This window comes from Macaca nemestrina, chromosome 10, assembly GCF_043159975.1.
Source record: "Macaca nemestrina isolate mMacNem1 chromosome 10, mMacNem.hap1, whole genome shotgun sequence".
Taxonomy (NCBI): Eukaryota; Metazoa; Chordata; class Mammalia; order Primates; family Cercopithecidae; genus Macaca; species Macaca nemestrina.
In genome coordinates this window covers 1453397-1476013 of record NC_092134.1, presented here as the reverse complement: position 1 = coordinate 1476013, position 22617 = coordinate 1453397, and the positions used below count along the sequence as shown (strand labels likewise).

The 22617-nt window shown below is 51.6% G+C and overlaps 1 long non-coding RNA gene across 2 annotated transcripts; it reads right to left on the bottom strand.

Moving 5' to 3' along the window:
* Positions 1-2784: 2784 nt before the first annotated feature.
* LOC105490540 (uncharacterized) lies at positions 2785-19075 on the bottom strand. Of its 2 annotated transcripts, none has more exons than XR_011608635.1 (4): positions 17586-19075; positions 15143-15373; positions 8716-8856; positions 2785-3309 (listed from the first exon to the last, which is right to left on the bottom strand). It is a non-coding gene; the product is annotated as an uncharacterized lncRNA (long non-coding RNA). The 2 variants fall into 2 exon arrangements; XR_011608634.1 differs by having other exon boundaries at positions 15143-15396; positions 18238-19075.
* Positions 19076-22617: the final 3542 nt, after the last annotated feature.

Genomic DNA, 22617 nt, shown 5'->3' with positions numbered 1-22617 from the left:
CGGGGGAGAGGCGGTGGAATGCACTGGAAAGGGAGGGGCAACTGCTGTCAAGGATGAGGATTCGGACTCCAGCAACGAGGGCACCCCAGAAGCCTGCGGGGCCAGGAAAGTGTCCCCTCAGCTGCAGCCTGCTCTTACCGTGCAAACGCAAGCCCGGTGTTGACAAATCCGTTGATTTTTCAAGAATAACTAAGACTCCTGCATTTTTGTTTGATTAGGACTAGAAAGGCACGCCTGCTAGAAAGCACCTGCCATGACAGTTCTGACGGAGAGGAAGGGGGTGGACGCGAGATTCTGAGTGGACCGAATGAGGCGATGCCACAAGGCACAAGGTGCAGGCGCAGTCACCAGAAGCTCTCGGCCCTGCTGTCACGGGATCAGGGTGCTGTCAGCTGCAGGGGCCACCACCCCGCTCCACATTCCCGCCCCTCTCCTGCAAGCGTCTTCCCAAAGAGAACTGAATATTGTTTCTCTGAATCATTGAAAATAGTTATTAAATGTCTTCATAGGCCAAAGAGCCCTTGTTAACAGTAAGCGGACGCATCACTCACCTGCACTAGCTGGTCCAGGCAGCAGCACTTCTGCCTCTGGGCCTCGGGGAGCCTCCCTGGCAGAAAACCCAGAGGCCTCCGACTCTAACCTGCCCACCAGGACACACCCTCTTCCTGCCACAGGGAATGTCTCCTTCTTGACACTAATGGCCTCCTGGAAAACTGGAGGACAAGATGATCGTAGATCAGAAATGAATCAAGAGCTATCAGACACGTGTTTTAGCGGATGGTCTCCCCCGGGGGGGCACAAGGTCAAGCACAATGCTTGCTTCAACTCTGCAGAGCAAGTCCGGGTCCGTTCACAGACTCAGCCTCATGTGTTGTACAGACAGTGAAGGGAAGCACAGCCCCGCAGTCTGGCGCTGAAGCGTAAATGTGCTCCGCTCCTCTCAGGCAGATGCAAGTGGGTTTGGGTTCGAGAGCCTGGGCTCACTGATCTGCGCTGAGTCAGATGGTCTGAAGTGAATAAAATGAAGGAAGACACAACTTTGGTTCCTCTGGCCTCTCTCTCCAGCCGTGGCCGCCGGCGTGCGCTGTGTGGTCTCCCTTTCTGTCTGCACGCACTTCTGAGGCTGCTGTGGGCCTGGGTGCATGTGCGGCACTGATGCCTGAATTCTGCTTTGGTGAAGACAGGGAGAAAGACACGCTCTCCATGGTTTTTAGAAAAGAAAATAAAAAGCCTCTCGTCTGTTGAGCCTGGTTTCTGGGTCCCAGGGGCATCTGAGATCACCTGCTTTGTCCCTGGCCCTCCTTCAGTTGAAACTCTAAGACACCACGTTATTTGGCTTTCCATGCTTTTTTTCTTCAGTTCCATGAGCTTCCAATACCTGACTCCAATCAGCTGAGCCTGTTTCTGTTGCCTTCAAACAAAGGATGCTCTGGCACTGACCTAAATTTTTTAAACTGAAAAAGTCTCACTACTTCTCTAATGAAGTTCCCTGCTCCTGGAGGGTGAGAATTGAGTAAAGAGGCCATCAGAGAAGTCCAACAAGCAATCACTTCTAACCCTAAATGCACTACTGTGCCTGCCACTACTGTTTAAAAAAAAAGAAAACTATAATAGAATTATTCTTGTCTAATATGTAAGTACATCACTCAAAAGCAAGGGGAGAACAAGTTCTTCTGAAGTGACACGGCACTGTTCTGCCATCCCTCAAAATAAAACTCTGAGGATAATAAACTGAAAATTCCAAATTCAATAACCCCCACATTCTACAGCCCACCAATAGCAAATGTCCATGTCTCTTTCCAGATCCGCAGGAGACCTCACCCCCATGGGGACAGCACGGAAGGTGAGGAGCCAGCATGGGAGGGCTGGGCTGGTGCGGAGGTGGTCTCTGGAGAGAGTTTCTCGAGAGTTCCACCAACACCACCAGAGGGAATGGAGGAGATGGAGCAGCATGTGAGCGGTGCCCTGGAAGGTGCATCTGCGGAGATGCGGAGAGAGAGTGGATTCCAGGGAAATTCTAGAGGTAAAATTACAGGATAGTGAGAAGTTACTAAGGGACTTCATCAAAATGAAAAACTTTTGCTCTGCAAACACCCACATGGAGAAGAGGAAAAGGTAAGGCACAGACTGGAACAGCAGTTTTACAAACCACATATGTAACAAAGGACTGGATCCAGAATATACGCTGCAACCTCTCAAATCTCAATTGTTAAAAGTACAAACGATCCCATGAGAAAACAGACACGAGCAGACATCTCACCGAAGACGGCAAGCAGATGTCGAAGAAGCCCACAGAAAGGTATTCAGCATCACCAGCCATCGGGAACGTGCACATTAAAACCACCGTGAGGCACGACCCTGCACCAATCAGAAAGGCTAAAATAACAAACCGAAACAATCCCAAATGCTGGTGAGAATACGGAGGAGCTAGACCACGCACACTGTTGATGGGAGGCTGAAATGCTGTAGCCGCCCAGGAAAACAGGCTGCCAGTTTCTTATAAAACTAAACATAAGACAATCATATGGTCCAGCAACTGCCCTTTTAGACATCTGTCCCAGAAAAAAAAAAAAAAAAAAAACCTAACACACACACACACACACAAACACTTACACAAAACATGAACGAATGCTGTCAGCAGCTTTAATGGCACTGCATTTTTGCAAAATATTATCTGAGGGGAAACTGGGTGGTATGCGTGGGCTGTCTCTGTACTGTGTCCGTACTGTGTCTGTCTCTGTACTGTGCCTGTCTCTGCACTGTGTCTGTCTATCTCTATACTGTGCCTGTCTCTGCACTGTGTCATTTGTCTGTCTCTGTACTGTGCCTGTCTCTGTACTATGTCTGTCTCTGTACTGTGCCTGTCTCTGTACTATGTCTGTCTCTGTACTGTGTCTGTCTCTGTACTATGTCTGTCTCTGTACTGTGTCTGTCTCTGCACCGTGTCTTACAGCAGCATGTGAATCTCCGACCATTACAGTAATATGTTAGAAACAGGCACTCTTCATTTTGCATGATTCTGATATACAGTAGTGTCAGTGCCAGGGTTGAGTTAATTAACACCTGTCCCCCAACCACATGGCTGAAACTTAATTTACCACGGCACATTAAATGTAATTAAGTGCACAGAATACAGAGTGTGCTGCTGGGTTTAGCCCACACATCGCTACGTAAAGAACTGACGCAATGATGACGGGTGACGAATCCCATCACTTCAGCCGACGTCCCTCAGTGGAGGCTCTCTGCACCTGCTACTTGGTTCACACCCACGAGGCCAAGCGTGTACGTCAGCTGCCCTCTTATCTCTTACTGAAACGAAGCAGAAAAAGATCAAAATAAGCCCAAGACAAAAGGAAGGAAGAGCAAAAAACCAATGAAATTGTAAACAGAAAAACCACAGAGAAAATCAATGAAACGGAAAGTTTGTTCTTTCCCCCCAGCTCTATTGAGATACAATTAACAAATAAAAATTGTATGTATTTATGGTTTGTAACATAGTGTTTTGACATAACTTGATATGAATGTATTTAATTTGTGAGAAAAACAGTTGATTCTTTGAAAAGATCAGTGAATCTGACAAATTCTAGAAAGACTGAAAAAAACAGTGAAGAAACAAATTACCACTATCAGGAATAAAGCAGGGAATATCACTAAGGACCCTGCAGACATCAAAAGGGTAATCAAAGGATGCTCATAAACAACTCTCCACACAAATTTTACAACTACATGAAACGGGCCAGTTTCTTGAAAAGCACAAATTACCATAATTCGACCCAACATGAACGAGATCATTGATTATTTCTATACCTATTAAAGAAGTTGAATTTGTAATTAAAAATTGTTGAAAAAGAAATTTACAGGGAAGATTATTCCACTGGAGTCTCCTATCAAAGGTTTACATAGGAATTAACACCAATTTAAAACAATGTTTCCAGGAAAGAGAAGGTAAAGAAACACTTTCCAAATCATTTCAGGAGGCTGGTATGACCAGACACTAGGTAATAGACAAAGACAATACGGAAAATAAAACAAAGGCCAACAACCTTCAGGAACATAGAGACAAAGTATTCGCAAATAGAACTCATCAATACCGGGGCACGGTGATGGGGAAGGGAGAGTATTTAAGGGATGTAAGAGCAGCTCTGAGTTTGAAAATCAATCAGTGTAACCCATCACACTGTTAGAGAAGCGACACCATTTCAGTTCAGCTCCATCTGGAGACTAACAAGGCAGCTCCTCACCCGTCACGGTCCATGGTCCTAAGATGCTTGCAGTTGAGGAAACCACCTAAAAATACCTCCAAGGACACACTCCTCCAACAGTGAAGGGTCCAGACATCCCGGTACCCATAACAACATGCGCTTTCCAGATAGTAACAGTTAGCTTTGATGTACTCACACGCTAAAATGTCAAGGGTAGTTTCTTTAAATCAATAGAATAATAAATTTGGTTGCGCAGTCTGCTCACCATCACGTAGCCACAGCTTACTCTTTACAAAGACGAGACCCCATATAAGAAAAACTCAAAAGAAAGACAGTGTGGGCCGGGCGCGGTGGCTCACGCCTGTAATCCCAGCACTTTGGGAGGCCGAGATGGGCGGATCACGAGGTCAGGAGATCGAGACCATCCTGGCTAACACGGTGAAACCCTGTCTCTACTAAAAAATACAAAAAACTAGCCGGGCGAGGTGGCGGGCGCCTATAGTCCCAGCTACTCGGGAGGCTGAGGCAGGAGAATGGCGTGAACCCGGGAGGCGGAGCTTGCAGTGAGCTGAGATCCGGCCACTGCACTCCAGCCTGGGCGACAGAGCGAGACTCCGTCTCAAAAAAAAAAAAAAGAAAAGAAAGAAAGACGGTGTGTTCCTCTGCTTGCTTTCTGAGGGTGTCCTCCTCTACAATGAAGGAGTTTCTAAGAAGCCTGCTCCTTTCACTTCTTTCACTGGCCTGGAATTCCTTCCTGCACAAGATCCAGGATCCCTCTCTTTGGGTCTGCCCTTTTCGGGTAACAACACTAGTAGATTAAAGAATGAGGATATGATCATACCAACTGATTCAGAAAAAGACCCAGGAGTGGTGTTAGGAACTGTGTCCTCTCAAACTTCGTATGTTGAAACCTAACCCCCAAGGTGATGGTTTTAGGAGGTGGTACCTTTGGAGGTGAATATGATGGCAGCAGTGACTTTCTGGAACAGGAGCACCTGTGGGAGCAACAGTGGTGGTGGTGGGACCCCTGTGTCCTGTGTCCTCTGAGCACCATTCCCACCCTTGCACGGCCAGGCAGGACCTGCCCCCAGGCTCAGTGCCTCCACTGCTCCGGACCCTGGCCCTGCCTCACCACTCTCGCCCACCCTACTATGAGGAGGAGGCCTACAGTCCCCAGAGTCCACCCTTGGGAGCCCCCCAGAGCCTACTACCCTGGGGACCACTGCAATGGGGACCAGGCCAAGTCACCCTCCTACAGGCGAGCAGCACGGTCAGGCACTAAGGGGCCAGCAGAGAGGGTCCCCAAGGCAAAGCTGGGCTCAGAGTGGTGCTGCGCGTGCACACGCAGCGTGCCGGGGCTGGGCCCAGGGCGTGAGCTGGGGCTGCACTTTGGGGGCCTGGAGTGGGAAGTGGGAGCGGCACCCATGTCAGGGACCCAGCCAGTGGCATGGCCACAATGCTCACCCTGCCAAAGGTGCTGGATTCCTGCATCTTGGGAGGCAGCTCTGTGCAGGCCACCCAGGGCTGTTTCCCAGGGGTCCAACCCACATCAGGGGGGCTGCCAAGCCGGATGCCCCCAAAAGGCTGGGCCCGGGGTCCATGATCCACTCCTGAAGACGCCCCTTCCCAGGCAGAACCACAAGTCACACAATGGGGAGCCCCTGGCCACCCCTGAACACTGGGGCCATGGGAAGAGCTCACAGCCACATGCTCCTGCCCTGAACCAGAGAGAACCTGGAGCTACCACCTCAGGCCTCAAGGGAGCACAGTCGGGGCTGCACGCTCCACAGAGCCAGGAGAGCCGGGGACAAACGGGGAGCCCCTGGGTGCAGCTGCAGCTGTCCTGCCACCACCACAGACCCAGGCATTTCTGCACTCGCAGGGGCCTAGGTAGGTCCCCTGCCCCACTGTGGGATGGAGGTCACCTGCTCCAGCTGCTTGATTTCTCCTCACTGTCAGCACCTGCTCCAATCTCAGAGCAAGGTCGGGGCTGAGCTGGGCACTGTCACAGCCGAGCTAGGTGTGCACATGCTAGGGGAAGCACTGACACACCAGCCCCTGTTGCCCTGGACCCCTCCAAACTTTGGGTGCCAACAAGAGCAGCGGGGAAGCCAAGTCGGGGGCTGCTCGGCCCTGGCTTGCACGTGCTCCTTGACGTCAGCAGCCTGGGTACCATGGACAGTGACCAGAGGCAGAAGACTCCTGGGAGGAAGGGGCCCCTGGTGAGGGCCTGAAGGCTGGGGGCCGGGCTGCCAGTCCCATGGACCCAAGCGGGAACTTGTGGTGCCTCTTCCAGGCCAGCCCATGGCTGCCCATGGACCAACTGGTACACGCTCGCTCCTCTCTCTGAGGCCCATAAAAGCCCCAGGCTCAGCCAGAGCAGAGCAGGCAAAGGGATGACCAGCCGCAGACAGGAGCTGCCTCCCTGCTGACAGCTGAACACTCATCGGGACACCCCGGCTGTGGAAAGGAGCTGCCCCTGTGGGTCTCTTCTAAGCTGTTCTATTGCTCATTAAACCTCCTCTTTGTCTCGCTCACCCTCCACTTGTCTGCATACCTCATTCTTCCTGGTCACAGAACAAGAACTCAGGACCCGCTGAAAGGCGAGGCTAAAAGAGCTGTAACACACACAGGGCTAAAACATGCCCCTTGCTTGCCACATTGCGGGCAAACAGGAGAGAAAAGCTACAGCCCTCAGGGACCCCAACCTGGGAGCTCCCCACATCAGGGCTATGACGCCCTCTTTGGGGCCCTGTGGTTCTTGGTGTCTCCAAGCTGCCAGTCACCACCACATTCCCCCGTGCCAGCCAGGGAAGCTGCTTGTGGTGTGCCTGGTCCAGCCGCAGCTTCACAGAGAGCTAGTCCCCATGCCAGCACCTGAAGCTGCCTGCCCCGCAGCAGCAGCCGACATGTCTGACTGCACAGTGGCCAGACCCCACACTCACTCACACACCCCTCACCGCTCCATGCCTGACTCGAAGTCTCCCTTGGAGGCCTGGGATCCAGGCCGGGAGTGTGAGCCAAGTGCCGTCTGCCAGGCTGAGTGGGTGGAACGAGCCCAGCAGGCCCCAAAACAATTCAGGCAAAGGCACTACCAGCCACAGGTTTCTGGCCAGAAAAGTGACACCCCTAAGATCTCGTGACAATTAGATCATGAGCACTGAGCCCTCATGATGGGATGAGCAACCTCCTGAAAGAAGCATCGTAAAGCTCCTCGTCCCTTCCTCCTCGGGAGGACATAGCGAGATGGCACCGTCTATGACCTGGGAAGGGTGGGCCCTCGCCAGATACCAAAGCCCTTCATCTTGGACTCTCCAGCCTCCAGAACAGTGAAAAATAAGTGCTTGGTGTTTAAGTCATCCAGGCTATGGTATTTTTGTTATATTAGCCCAAACTGACAAAATGAATACAATGGAATGGAATGAAACGGAACAGGACGGGATGGGACGGGACGGAACGGAACAGAACGGAACGGAACGGAAACGACCCTTGCAGCATACTTCTGTGATATCACTTCTATCCACGGCATATGTTGGGATTCTCTTTAACAACTATCTCGGTAAGATCACAACCTTAAAGTCAACAAGCATTTCGTGAACATGTTTGGCTCTGTGAGTTGCTTTTTCAATAAGTGCAACAATAGTCACACGATTTCTGTGAGTATAATTACTCCCTCAATCAGGCAGGAAGAAACTTTTAAATTTTTATTTATTTATTTATTTATTTTTAGAGACAGGGTCTCGCTCTGTCACCCAGGCTAGACTGTGGTGGTGTCACCAGAGCTCACTGCAGCCTCAAACTCCTGGACTCAAGTGGCCCTCCTGCCTCAGCCTCCCAAATAGCTGGGACTACAGGTGAGCACCACCACACTTGGCTAATTTCATCTTTAGTATAGATGGGGTCTCACTATGCTGCCCAGGCTGGTTTTGAACTCCTGGACTCAAGCAATCCTCCTGCCTCAGCCTCCCAAAGTGCTGGGATTACAGGCGTGAGCCGTCCAGCCCAGAAGGAAACTCTTCTAAAGTGAGTAGGTCGTGCACATCCACATTACCAGTAACGTGGTCATTCTCATTCATGGAAAAATAAAAATTCAACGTGGAAAAGAAGTGGAGTTACGATGCAGCAGAGCAAACCTAAGCTCTCACACGTGTTTCTCTAGGGAAAAGGCGTTGCTTCACTCACCATCAGGGATTACACAAAAAAACTGAGAATTAAACTATTTACCCCCACTTCCCAAAAAAGCCTCTCTCCTCTAACCACACGCTTTCTATTCAGAGGAACCCTCCCAGTTGCTGCACAAACCATATGAAAGCTTCAGTCTGGCTTCAGATGCTTTTTACTGAATGCCAATACCCTGAGACCAGCCCTTATCACCAATTGCGGGGCTTCTGTGCCACAGATCGAGAAGATGAAAGACCTCCTGGGGGAGAAGAACAACAGTTCAGGCCAGCAGCACCACCATCAAAAATTCTTTCTAAGATCACATGGAAAACAGGCTCAAAGAGAAACTCACCTACGTGTGCGTGAGATGGCTGGTGATAAGGGAAGCACCTCATAAATTCTGGAAGAGCTGGTTGGTGGTGATTCCTTCAGAGAAACACGGTAACTGGTTGCAAGCACTACATAGCCGCTCCAATTCACTGCCTCAGCAATCCTTGGAAATAAAAGGGAAATTATTACAAAATGGCAAAGGAGGGCACTCAGCTAGAAACTGGGTTTGGAATTTAATATTAAAGTTCAAATTATTGAGAGAGTGATCTCTTCTGGGTGAAACGTTCAGTGCTGTTATTGAATACCTACTCCACTTAAGCCTCTATTCTGGCACCTGTAGGGGATACCAAGAGGCTGAATTATAATACTTGACCACAAATAACAGACACTCTAAGTTGAGGCCCAGCAGGAAGGCCCAGGCAGCTGTCAGGGAACAGAAAGGGTCAAAGCAATGGGGAACAGAATCTAAGCAAAGGAGCAGGCTTCCAGGAAGCACACAGGGACACCCCACGGAGAGAGCACTGGGGCCCCTGGCCACTGGTTCACTGTGGGACTGGACTCAGCCAGGACAGTAGCAGAGTCCAGAGCCCCTGAACAGGCAAAGCCCCTCATCCAGCCCAAAGCCAGGCTGTTTAGCAAACACTCCTAATGATTAAATATTGTAAAACCATCCTTTGGAGTTACCCAAGCCAATATAAAGTAAGCTAATGAGTTGTCTGGATTCAGGAAGGTGTCCTTACCCTCCACCCCCAGGGCAGATTCACATGCTTAAAATGTACATTCCCAGGCCCTCACATTCCCCTTCTGTAGGTCCGGAGGGGGGCTGGACGCTGCACTATTTTCGCAGGTGCTTCTGATGACAGCATACTGAGGACACACTTTGAGAAATGCTAGCCCAGAGCCACCCCTGCAGGAATAGGTAGGACAACCTGTGGTCACATCTGCAGGCATCAACTGGTTCCTGAGGGCTGGAAAGTGAGCACTGCGGTGTCACAGTGGGTGTGTCACAGGGAGGACCCTGGAGGGGGGGATGAGAGAGGCAAGACTGGCCTCGCCTGGGGAGATGAGCTGCCGCCAAAACCAATTCAGGTGAAGCAAGCCAGCTTATGTTCCCCGATGGTCTCCTGCAGGAGATGTGAGCACTGACACTTGCTATATAAACTTAGAACAGAAGGGCCGTGGAGTACCAGATTGTCTCACGATACCTTGGAAAAGCAGGTTTAGACCAAGTCGACCCCAGCTGACACTAGGAACCCGATTCTGCCCCACTGATTCCAGAGACACTTGAAGGAGCTGCTGCTTCTCAATTCCTACCCTGGTAGTCACACGACATGAACTTGGCTCCCAAGTTCCCAGGAAATGTTTACCGGATCCTGAGTGCACACCATGACCAAACATACCTGCCGTGATTCTAACCAATGCCTTTTCTCCAAAATGTGGCTTTGCATGAAGAATACATTACGAAAATGGAGAGACTGATCTCAGCCAATGATGTGTGAGGCGCCTGTGTCAGGGTTGGGGTAAGGAACTCTGACCAATAGCCGTTTTTTCTCAGTTAATCTCCTCCCCTCTCTCTACCTGCCCCTGCCCCCTGCACACCTGGGGCTCAGAGGATGCTGAAGACAGTTCCTCCCTGCTGGGAGGAGGAGCCCTGGACAATCATCTTGGGCTCACTGCAGGTTGCTGCCTGGAGACACACACACGACGGTGTTGACCACTTCAGTCAAGCCCAGCACAACAGGACTGCCCTGAATAACAACTACAAAAGACTGAAAATCACACTTGCTTCAGAATCACAACAGCTGGATGCACTGAATGCATGAAAATAAATGTAAAGGTTTTGTCCACATCCCGCTGAAGCAAACAAAAAGAACGAACAGCGGCATTTATTATGCGTGTGGTGTTTACCGCGGGTCAGGCTCTGCGCTCCCAACGACCAGATGACGCGGGGGATGTCTGCACCACTTTCTCAGGTCAGGAGGGGGCCACAGAGGAGTCACACAGCGCAGTTACCAGGACCATGCGGCTCCACGGCCTCTACACTTGGGTACTGGGGACCGAAGGGTTCAATCAGGACCTGATCCCAGCTCCAGTCCAACCTTGGAAGCCAAGTGTTGGGAAGGAGGCATCAGAGGAAAGACGGAGCCAGGGCCCCTGGGTCACTGCAGGAGGACACCCCGCTGAGGGGCCGGTCTATTTTCTCCTGCAGCAGCCCGGGGGCCGGAGCTGCCAACACCAGGGAGAAGCGTTTTCTGCTCCCACGCGGACATCCCTAGCATTTCTGTCTCCACCCGCTTTGCACACACCCCGCCCCCGCCAGATACCCCCAAACCCACACAGGGTCCAGGGGCACCGCCCTGGCCTTGGCTGTGGCTGTTGCACTCGCCTGTCTGGCCTTGGCCCCGAGTCCTGCCAGCTCGGCTCTGTCCCCACCCCACGCCCGGGCTCTGCCAGCCCTGCCTCTCCCACCACACACAGCTCAGGGGCCTGCAGCTTGCACAGGGATACCTTCTAGGACGCGGACTTCCGGAAGATTCTTTCCCAGCCAACACTGCCCCACCCTTCCGGTGGGAGCCCCCAAGTGTACAGACAGGAGAGGAGCTTCCTTATGATTGGCTGAGCCATCCAGCCAATCCCACTCCCCTTGGTTAGTGATTGGTCCAGGGATGGTCATATGACTCAGCTAAGCCCAATGAGATGCGAGGGGCTATCTGCAAGGGGAACCATGAGAACAATGTACCCTGGTAAGGAGGAAGGCCCGGCCCACCGCTTTTTCTTCTGCTGGCCATTGTGGGTGGGGGCAGGTGCTGGGGGGCAGGTGCTGGGGGCCTGCAGCTGGGTGGAAACGGTGTGGCTTTACCTGGGACTGAGACAGTTCCCCCAGGTGGTACTTCCAGTGCTAAAACCATAATTCCAGACAGACCTGCAAATGGGCCCCGGGCAGGAGGCAGAGGCTGGTAGCAAGCGAGACCCTGCCCCACCCCCAAGGACTGGATTCAGGCCTCCCTGGAGTCACCTGCTTCTGGGCTTCTTGTCAGGCAGAGTGAGCAAATGACCTAAGCCTGTTTTAAGCATATTGTCCCGTTACTTGCAGCCAGAAGCATCTAAGACCTTATGACTTATGATCTAACGATCCCCTTGTCACAGGTGTTAAAACAGGTTTGCAGAGATAAATAACTTGGCCGAGGATACAGACCTGGGAGTGATGGAGCTGGGAGTTAAACCCAAGGCTTTCTGACTTCAGAACCACTGGACTCCCTCAGCTCCATGCACGGCCCTTTGCAGCACTTCTCAGTGTCCTGCCTTTGGCCTCAACCCTGAACTTCTTGAGCCTCTTCAAAGCAGGAAGTGGTGCTTGGTCGTCCTGAACCCCCAGAACCTAGCACGTTCTATGTCTAAATGAGTGAATGAAACCTGAGCAGTCTAACTAGCTTCCCTGGCCTCACGGAGGGAGGTTTATGAGTGCCTCTCACCACGCTGGGCCTATTGAACGCATGGTTTGTCATGTGTTTCTTTGGATCCATCTTCAGCAAGGAAAACAGGAGAGAAAACCCTTAAAAAGTGTTCATTTGTGTGGCAGACACTGATCTATGACTTTTACACTTAGGGACCCATTTGATCATCACAATAGGCAGATGACATTTGGGATTGGAATGCATCTAGACTGGGCTAGGAAAGGTGCAGGGAATATGCTCCCCTGGGGATGTCAGTGTTAATAGAACTCTCTCCTGAGTCCCCCAATAATCGAACATCACCTTCACCAAGTGCAGGGACTGAACTGCGTGCATGGTTGAGTAGCAGAAGCTTCCTGAAATGCTGCATTGCGGAGAGGGCACTGAGGCTCTGTGTCCTTGAGCCGAGATGTCCCAATGACAAGGGTTTGCTGTGACAGTTACACAAACCAGAAACAATGGCACCTCTTCCCAGTGTTATTAAAACAGTAAACTATCAGGAAAGGATTTGAGACTTTCCATAACACAAATACAGGTGACATCTTGGTCACAAAGTGACAATTCTCCAAATGCTAGGCAATAAAATACAGTAGATTGATATCCGGTTTTCTTTTAAGGACACTATATTTTGCTCTTATGTCACTTCTGTGAAAGGAAATGAAATCTGTTTTTCTCAGTGGAAGCTGGAAAATGAGAATGTCAAAGGCTATAATGGACACATGCTGCCTCTCCCTGCCAGAGGCTGTTCCCTCTTCTGAGACTAGTATCTCTGGTCCCTCTCTGAGGAGTCCCCTTTCCTCCACATCTTTGGGATGAGCCTGACTGCAGGACCATGTCAGAGGTGGATTTGGAACCAGGCTCACACCAACCAGCATCTACATTTCATCCCACCCCTTCCTCCCCAGTCAAGGTGACTGGCTCATGGAAGACACACGGGCAGTTACTGACAAAGCTGGACCCCCAAAAGATGGGGCCTTTCCCTGTTAGTATTGGGTGTCACTAACCCAATAGATGAAACTGAAAGTGTCAAGTAGTGCAGGTGTTATTCGATGGCCATGGAATTGACAAACGGAAGCATCACTCACAGGTCAACTTCTTGACAAGTGAGGAATGAAGGGGTTAAAATATAGGGTTTCTCTAATGAAGGGGTTGGACATTAAAAGCCAGAGGAAGGCTGGGCGCGGTGGCTCATGCCTGTAATCCCAGCACTTTGGGAGGCCGAGGTGGGCGGATCATGAGGTCAGGAGTTCGAGACCAGCCTGGCCAACATAGTGAAACCCCATCTCTACTAAAAATACAAAAAAATAAATAAATAAATAGCTGGCTATGGTGGCACATGCCTATAGTCCCAGCTACTCAGGAGGCCAAGGTGGGAAAATCACTTGAACCCAGGAGGCAGAGGTTTCAATGAGCCAAGACCATGCCATTGCACTCCAGCCTAGGTAACAGAGTGAGACTCCATCTCAAAAAAAAATAAATAAGCGAGAAGAGGAATATTCAAGTCTTTTCCAAAAATGGGCAGGGAACGTCCCAGAATGAGAGTGCCACCTTCTTTTTGTGCTTTTATGGTTTCTTCTGGTCACTATCATGGCGATTGTCAACTGTCATGATACTGGTGGGCATATCATTGAACATGGAAATGAGATGATAATGAAGCCTGAGGTCTTTTTGAAGTTGTTTGGCTGGCTATCTTTGTTCTAACCAGTCTCAGCTGGTCTGGTTACAAAGGTAAATTTTTATCGATGGTGTCCTGTTTCTTAAAGATAAGCAGAGTTAGGGCAGGGTGGAAATTCATCTACATCACATAGGCATTACACCACGTAACAGACCACTTTAGCCAGTAAAGCTGAGGCCCAGCCCTTCGTAGCAGCAATTGGAGAAGCGCTCTACGTCCTGCTGAGGCTGCTGAGAAGCAAGGATAGAAGCCAGGAGCACCTAGCAGGCCTCTCAGCTCCACAGAGGAGATCACCGCCCCCACCCAACATAGTACTGCTTAGAGGAAGGAAGGAGAATTCTCTGGTGATGTCATTTGAGCCCTTGGAGGAAGCCATGCCAAAAGCAACCTCTTCCTTTTTCACCTAAGTCATTTTTCAGATAGGTTTCCTGTCACTAGAAACCAAGAGTTGTGACTCAAGGTCAGAACCTGAGCAAGGGCGAGTCAGGTCTGGAACCCAGGCCTCCTTCCACCTCCTGGCTTGAACTTCCCCTGTTCTTCTGAATGTCAGAACAGCAGGTTTTTTGGCAGGTTAATGCATGTGGAAATTAAGAAGCAGTATCAGGGTTTTTTTAATATATGCATTTATCACTGGTGAAATTAAAACGGAACTGTTGGAGCAGAGAGGCCTAATTAACAGAACCACAGCTGCACTGAGTCCTGGGCTGCTCTGCTGGGGCCTGGTATGCAGCCTCCCGTTGTATTTTCGTAGACCCCATGGTGGGGCCAGACAGCCTCCTTACTGCCATTGGGGGAACTGAAACCTGGAGAACCGACAACTGACTTCCCAAGTCCCATCGCTCTTCCTGGCAGGACAAGGATTTGAACCCAGGGCCACCTGCCCCAGGCCACTGCTAGGAACAGCCATTGGTACTGAACAGGAAGAGGCGTCCTTTGGGCTCTCCAAGGACCCATCAGAGGGTCTGGAATTCAGGAGGCTCCAGGTAGATGTTTGTGGATCAAACGAGGTAATAAACCTAGAATGTTTGCCACCCAGAGCCTTCCGTCATCATCTGTCACACACACCCTGAGACCCTGCCACCCCCAGGAGGATATTCATCCTGGTGTCTCAGGTGGGTTGTTGGTTTCTCCATTAGGGAACAGGTGTTCCAGTAAAATGACTGTTTAATGAAGTTCATTAGGACACAGCTCTTGCCTGCAGTCCTGATGGCTATAACAGGAGAGCGGGAAGATGAGAAATGCTGGGAAAGGGGGGAAGATACCAGGGTGCCCCCCAGGAATGTAGCCAGCAGATGTGCCCCAGCCCTTCATCCCTTACTGACCAGCAGCAGCTGTGAAGTACATGGTGACCTCATCCAGAGGTAGGGCCATCCCTGGATGTTGAACTCATCCAAAGCTCTGTTATCATAATGCTGGGTCCGGTCCTGCTCAGTTCCCATCACAAGATTGACATCAGGATCCCCATAGGCATGAGACGCTTTCCCTCTTGTGTCACAGGTGCTCAGGGTCCCATTGGCATAGACTCTCAGACCCGTCTTGGGTGTCCACATGGCCTGTAAATGAATCCAGTGGGAGCCTGGGAAATCACAAAGATCACTATTCTGAGTGCTGTGGGAATGAGCCCACGGAATCTGGTGTTTCTGCCCTTTAAGCACGTTCCCCTTTCTGAAGAGGATGGGTCACGGTTGACCTTGTTGAGTCCTAACGAAGGTCACGTTACAGGCCAGACTTTTCCCTAACCTTTGTGCACAGGAGAGGCATTGCCCTTTACCCACATCCCACAGTCTCAAAAGCAGTTCAGACAGTCCCGGCTATTCTAACACAGAGGCACAAACTCAAACACCAACAAGCAAAGGTGATGATCAAAGTATCTGAGAACTGGCAGGGCACAGGTACTGGCCAGTCAGGCTGGAACCAACACATCCGTGCTCCCATGCCCAGAACCTGGAATGCAGGGAGGAGGCAGAAGTCAACACGAGGATGTGGTCTCCATGGTGACAGTGATGCTGACGAGCACCTGAGGACCCTGGGGGCAGCCAGAGTTCAGCCCGGCTGCTGTCATCAGGGGAGAGTAAACCCTGCACACCAAGCAGTACTATTCCCAACAGAAGCTCAAAAATTCTGATTCTTATGTGGGATTTCCTAGTTGGGAGTGTTCACCACTAATTCAAATGTGTGAAACAAACAGCCAATGCACAGGTTGAGGCCGTGCAGGACAGTAAAACCCGTCTCTGAGCAGCCCCTGCTCTGTGTGACGTTTGTTCGATGAGCCTTATGTGGAGGGGCCAGGAAGGGCAAGGCCAGGCTCAGCCTCACTGGGGACTCTCCATCAGTGAGCTTGGCTGTTACTCTTCTGTCCACCCAGAGCGCTGCGCTCATCAACAGAGAAATGAATGATCATCCGACTTCCACGGCAGCTTCCGCCATGAAGGACCCCCTGGATTTTGTGAGCTTTTATGTGCAGACCTTATCATAGACTCGCTGCTGGAAGGAACAAGGAATCTTTTTGGAAGGCACACACCATGGGCCTCTCTGCCAGTCACCCTAATCGCCCAGCAATTACATTGGAAATCTTGCTCAGGAATGTGGAACTTTCTAGTAATGTTGGGTGTCTGAAGAGACCTTGGGTCCTAAATAGGTCCAGATAGAATTGGCCTTGATTCTGGAAGCAGGAGCAGCAAGGATCCCTCCAGTATACGGTAAGGAAACATTGCCAAGCGGAACTGTTTTCCATGCTTCCAACTTCTGGGTGAAAAATTCAGCAAGAGCTTAGCAGAGTTCACCCCAAAATATGTTCTAGGAACCTGCCAGGTGCTGGAAATGTAGTCTGGCCTGCCAGCTCCAAGAACAGATAGATGGCTCCATCCCAGGATCTCTGACACGAGGTAGCACTTAAACGCCACAGACAAGACACCACTAGCTCTGGGGATGGGGAGACAGATTGTCTCCGGCCTCAGGATCAGAGAGCAGAACGAACAAGACCCAGTCAATGAACTGTACGTTGGACAACCTCTAAGCGATACCACCCCCAGCATGGGCTGGAGAAGGCCCCCCTCAGAGCCGGCAGCTTCTGCTGGAGGCGCTTCTCAGACCCCACTGGCCTTCTGTCTTGGTTCCAGGCATAACAGGGCCTCCCCCAGAGCCTCCCGGGAACACTGCATGCCCAGTCACCTCCCAGCTGCCCCACAGCTTCAGGCCTCCTGCCCCAGCCTCTGACTTCAGTCCCACAGGTGACCTGGTCCCCACTCCATGGAGAGAAGGGAGCCCAGCAGGCAGAGCTCCGCCCTCCTCACCTCAGCTCCACCCTCCTCACCTCCTTCCTGCCCGTCACCACATCTGCATCGGGGCCACCAGTCCTCCTCAGGCACCTGTGCCCCAGCCCTCCACTCCCCTCCTGGGGTGGGGCCCTTCCTACCGAATCTCAGCCACTCCTCCCTGCATCTTTCCCATCAGCCTTTAAAGTCTCCCACCCAGATCGCTTGATCTCCTTACCGAGTAGTTCCAGTCCTGTCTGAAGGGATTCCCCACAGGCATGTCAGATCCAACATTTCCAGGATCGAATTCATCAACTCCTGTGCACAACTAAAAGGAAACCCTTTCTCTCCTTCACTCTAACACTGAGCCCTGAAGGCCCCCTGCCCGCATTTCTCACTCTGTTAGTTGCCTTCTCTCCATCCCTGGAGCGACCCCTGGTGTGAGCCAGCACCGCCTCTAATCTAGGTCACTGCCGCACCCTCCACCCCGTGCTTCCGCAACACCATGTACCATGAGTGTCAGGGAGCTCGAGCTGGGTTCCGATCCAGACTTCCGGGTCCTGCATTTCTATCGAGCTGGGTTCCGATCCAGACTTCTGGGTCCTGCATTTCTAACCACCCTGGTGTGGCAGTGACACTGGTCCAGAGACGCCCATGGAGCAGTGAGGTTCTGACCCATCTCCTTGCCTATGGCATTGCTCACCTCTGGGTGCATGTGCACACACACACACAAACACACATACACAGACGGCATCCCAAGAGCCCTTCTGGTGTGCACGCTGGGTCACAGCCCTCTCTGCCCCGGAGCCCCTGGTGTCTACTCAACACACGCCCTGCTCTCTGGAAAAGCACCTCTGCTGTTGCCCTGCTCAGAGCGTCCTTCCTCCTCCCTCTGTAGGGCTGACTCCTCTGTGTCCCTGAGGCCTCCCCTGATGTCATCTCTTGGAGCCTGCACTGGGCCCCACCCCCAGGATGGTCAGGCGCCCCCCACCCCGTGTCCATGATGCCGTCCATCACATTATACTGCAGGGGCTGTATTACAGGTCTTTCACCCCAGAGAGACACTAAGCTCTGCAGGGCAGGCGCCCAGCCCTGCAACGCCGCCTGGAGCAGAGAGGGCCTTGCTGTGCTGGTCACTGCGGAATGAGCAGAGAGGCCCTCACCACACGGTTCACTGCGGAATGAGCAGAGAGGTCCTGGCCGTTCTGGTCACTGCGGAATGAGCAGAGAGGCCCTGGCCGTGCTGTTCACTGGGGAATGAGCAGAGAGGCCCTGGCCGCGCTGTTCACTGAAGAATGAGCAGAGAGGATCCTCGCAGGGCATCTCCTGTCCTCACCTTCACTCTTCCTTTGGCCTGAGATCCAAAGGAAGGCCTGGGGCCAAATTCAGTCTTTCCCTGAATCCATGCACTAGGCATTGTCAGCAGGAAATAAAATGCCCATTTTCCTAATTAGCTAGCAGAAGCAGGAGCCTCCCGGTTACCCCACCTGCAGACTTCAGGCTCCAAGGCTCAGAGCAATATCCCTGATTGCAGTTGATGCTAAATGTAGTAAATTATATCATTTCAGATGAGTCACACTTCATCCCACTAAGTTTACTTGAAGTAAGCGGGTCGTTATGAAGTACTTCTGATAAAGGAAAATAGATACACGTGAAGCCGCTGCGTGTTTGCTCCCGTTTGGGTCACAATTATTCACTCGTTCAGCAATGCATTTTGAGCACCTGCTGTGTGCCGGGAAGGCAGCGGCGAGCAGAGCAGATGAGGTGTCTGTCTGGGGAGGTCCACCTGCCAGTGGGGGTGGGAGACAACACCGTTGGATGATGTGTTGCCCCCTCCAATGCCTGCTGCATCCGTCCTGCCACAGTGCTGCCTCCCCACCCCTTCCTCGCCCTTAAGTCAGGGCCCTGTCAACGGTAGCACCCCCACTCTCACAGCTGCCCCGTAGAAAACACACCGTGGGCATCGTCAGGAGTGTGGCAGGGCTGCAGTGAAGGGAGGACCCCACGGGCACCCCCAAGGCTTGTGGTGGTCATGGGAAATGGGGTCATTCATGTGTCATAAAAGTGCTGCAGCATGGCCTAGGTCAGGTACCCCAGAGTTTCCACAGGGCCTTGGGGCCTAGGTCAGCGTATTGATCTGTTCTCATGCTGCTAATAAAGACATACCCAAGACTGGGTAATTTACAAAGGAAAGAGGTTTAATGGACTCACAGTTCCACATGGCTGGGGAGGCCTCACAATCATGGCAGCAGGCAAAGGAAGAGCAAAGTCGTGTCTCACATGGTGGCAGGGAAGACAGTGTGTGCAGGGGAACTGCCCTTTAGAAAGCCATCAGATCTCGTGAGACTTATTCACTACCATGAGAACAGCACAGGGGAAACCGCCCCCATGATTGAATTCTCTCCACCTGGCCCCACCCTTGACACATGGGGATTATTACAATTCAAGGTGAGATTTGGGTGGGGACACAGCCAAACCGTATCAGTCAGTCAGCCCCTCCCAAATCTCATGTCCTCACATTTCAAAACCAGTCATGCCTTCCCAGCAGTCCCCCAAAGTCTTCACTCATTTCAGCATTAACTCAAAAGTCCACAGTCCAAAGTCTCATCTGAGACAAGTCCCTTCCACCTATCAGCCTGTAAAATCAAAAGCAAGTTAGTTACTTCCTAGATACACCAGGGGTACAGGCATTGGGTAAATACAGCCATTCCAAATGGGAGAAATCGGCCAAAACAAAGGGGCTACAGGCCCCATGTGAGTCAAATCTTAAAGCTCTAAAATGATCTCCTTTGACTCCATGTCTTGCATCCAGGTGATGCTGATACAAGACGTGGGTTCCCACAGCCTTGGGCAGCTCCGCCCCTGTGGCTTTGCAGGGTCCAGCAGCCCCCGTCCTGGCCGCTTTCACTGGCTAGCATTGAGTGTCTGGCTCACAGTGCAGGCTGTCAGTGGATCTTCCATTCTGGGGTCTGGAGGACAGTGGCCCTCTTCTCACAGCTCCACTAGGCAGTGCCCCAGTGGGGACTCTGTGTGGGGCCTCCAAGCCCACATTTCCCTTCCACACTGCCCTAGCAGAGGTTCTCCATGAAGGCCTCACCCCTGCAGCAAAATTCTGCCTAGACATCCAGATATTTCCATACATCCTCTGAAATCTAGGTGGAGGTCCCTAAACCTCAGTTCTTGACTTCTGTGCACCCACAGGCTCAACTACACATGGAAGCTGCCAAGGCTTGGGGCTTTCCCTCTCTCCAGCCATGGCCTGAGCTGTACCTTGGCCCCTTTGAGCCATGGCTGGAGTGGCTGGGATGCAGGGCACCATGTCCTGAGGCTGCACACAGCAGGGGGGCCCTGAACCCAACCCACAAAATCATTTTTCCTTCCTAGGCCTCCAGGCCTGTGATAGGTGGGGCTGCTGTGAAAGTCTCTGACATGCCCTAGAGATATTTCCCGTTGTTTTGGTTATTAACATTTGACTCCTTCTCACTTATGCAAATTTCTGCAGCTTCCATTTCTTTCCAGAAAATAAGGTTTCCTTTTCTATCACATCTTCAGGCTACAAATTTTCCAACTTTTATGCTCTGCCTCCTCTTGAATGCTTCGCTGCTTAGAATTTTCTTTTCCTAGAGACCCTAAATCATCTATCTCAACTTCAAAGTTCCACAGATCTCTAGGGCAGGGGTAAAAAGCCACCAGTCTCTTTGTTAAAGCATAGCAAGAGTGACTTTTACTCCAGTTCCCAACAAGTTCCTCATCTCCATCTGAGACCACCTCAGCCTGGACTCCAGTGTCCATATCACCATAAGCATTTTGGTCAAAGCCATTCAACAAGTCTCTAGGAAGTTCCAAATTTTTGCACATCTTCCTGTCTTCTGAGCCCTCCAAATTGTTCCAACTCCCGCCTGTCATCCAGTTCCAAAGTCACCTCCACATTTTTGGAAATCTTTACAGCAGCACCCCCACTCCACCGGTACTGATTTACTGCATTAGTCTGTTCTCGCACTGCTAATAAAGACATACCTGAGACTGGCTAATTTATAAAGGAAAGAGATTTAATGGACTCACAGTTCCACACAGCTGGGGAGGCCTCACAATCATGGGGAAGGAGAAGGAAGAGCTAAGTCGTGTCTTACATGGCAGCAGGCAAGAGAGCTTGTGCAGGGGAACTGCCCTTTATAAAACCAAGAGATCTCATGAGACTTATTCACTATCATGAGAACAATATGGGAGAAACCACCCCCATGATTGAATTATCTCCACCTGGCCCCACCCTTGACCTGTGGGAATTATTACAACTCAGGGTGAGATGTGGGTGAGGACACAGCCAAACCGTATCAGTCAGCTACTCCAGCACTTCCACACGGTCTTGGGGCCCAGGTCAGGCACTCCAGTGTTTCCACACGGCCTCAGGGCCTGGGCCAGGTACTCCAGCATTTCCACATGGTCTTAGAGCCCAGGTCAGGCACTCCAGTGTTTCTGCACAGCCTCAGGACCTGGGCCAGGTACTCCAGCATTTCCACATGGTCTTAGAGCCCAGGTCAGGCACTCCAGTGTTTCTGCACAGCCTTGGGGCCTATTTTAGGGGTCTATGCTGTATACAAGTCGTCACAAACTTAGCAGCATAAGACAACACATTTTCAGTCAGGTCTGAGTCCTGACCCAGCCAACCCAGTCCTCTGCTCATGCCTCGCGAGGCTGAAACCAAGGTGCTGTCTGGCCTTGTTCCCATCTGAAGGCTCAGCTATAAGACCTGTATACAAGCCTCCCAGGATGTTGGCAGAATTCACTTCCTTGCAGCTGTAGAGCTCACAGCAACTTCCTTCTTCATACCCAGCAACGGGGAGAGACTGCGGCTTTGAATCTCCAACTCAGGGAAGGTCCAGACCTTTATTTTCCTTTTATAACAGCCATCATTGGACCTGTTAGCTGAGACACCTACTTGTGGCCTCTTCGAGGGCCTGAATTTGCCCATGGCCTGGAGGCTCCGTTCCAGGAGTGAGTTGTACCACTTCCAAGGAGCTCATCTGACTCGACCAAGAACACACAGCATAATCTCTATTTTGATGAACTCAAACTCGACTGATTAGCGACTATAATTACATCTGAAAAATCTCTTCTTTGCCAAAAAAGCCATAACCTAATCACAAGAGTGAAGTTGTATCCTGTTCATAAGTCCTCCCACACTCAACAGAAGGGGATTTCGCAGGGCGTGTACACCAGAAAGCGGAAATCTTGGGGCCAGGCTTCCCAGCCTGGATTCATTCTTCCACAGCACTCCAGGGAAGATCTGGCAGCTCAGGCTCTTTAAACGCAGAGTCTCACTTTCAGTCACCCAAGCAAGAACGTGGTTACAGCCTATGCCTGCTGCAGCAAAGACCCCGCCCCCAGCTCCGGCTCCCCGAGCCCACCCTCCTGCCCCCAGCTCCAGCTCCCCGAGCCCACCCTCCTGCCCCCATGCTCCAGCTCCCCGAGCCCACCCTCCTGCCCCCAGCTCCAGCTCCCCGAGCCCACCCTCCTGCCCCCATGCTCCAGCTCCCCGAGCCCAC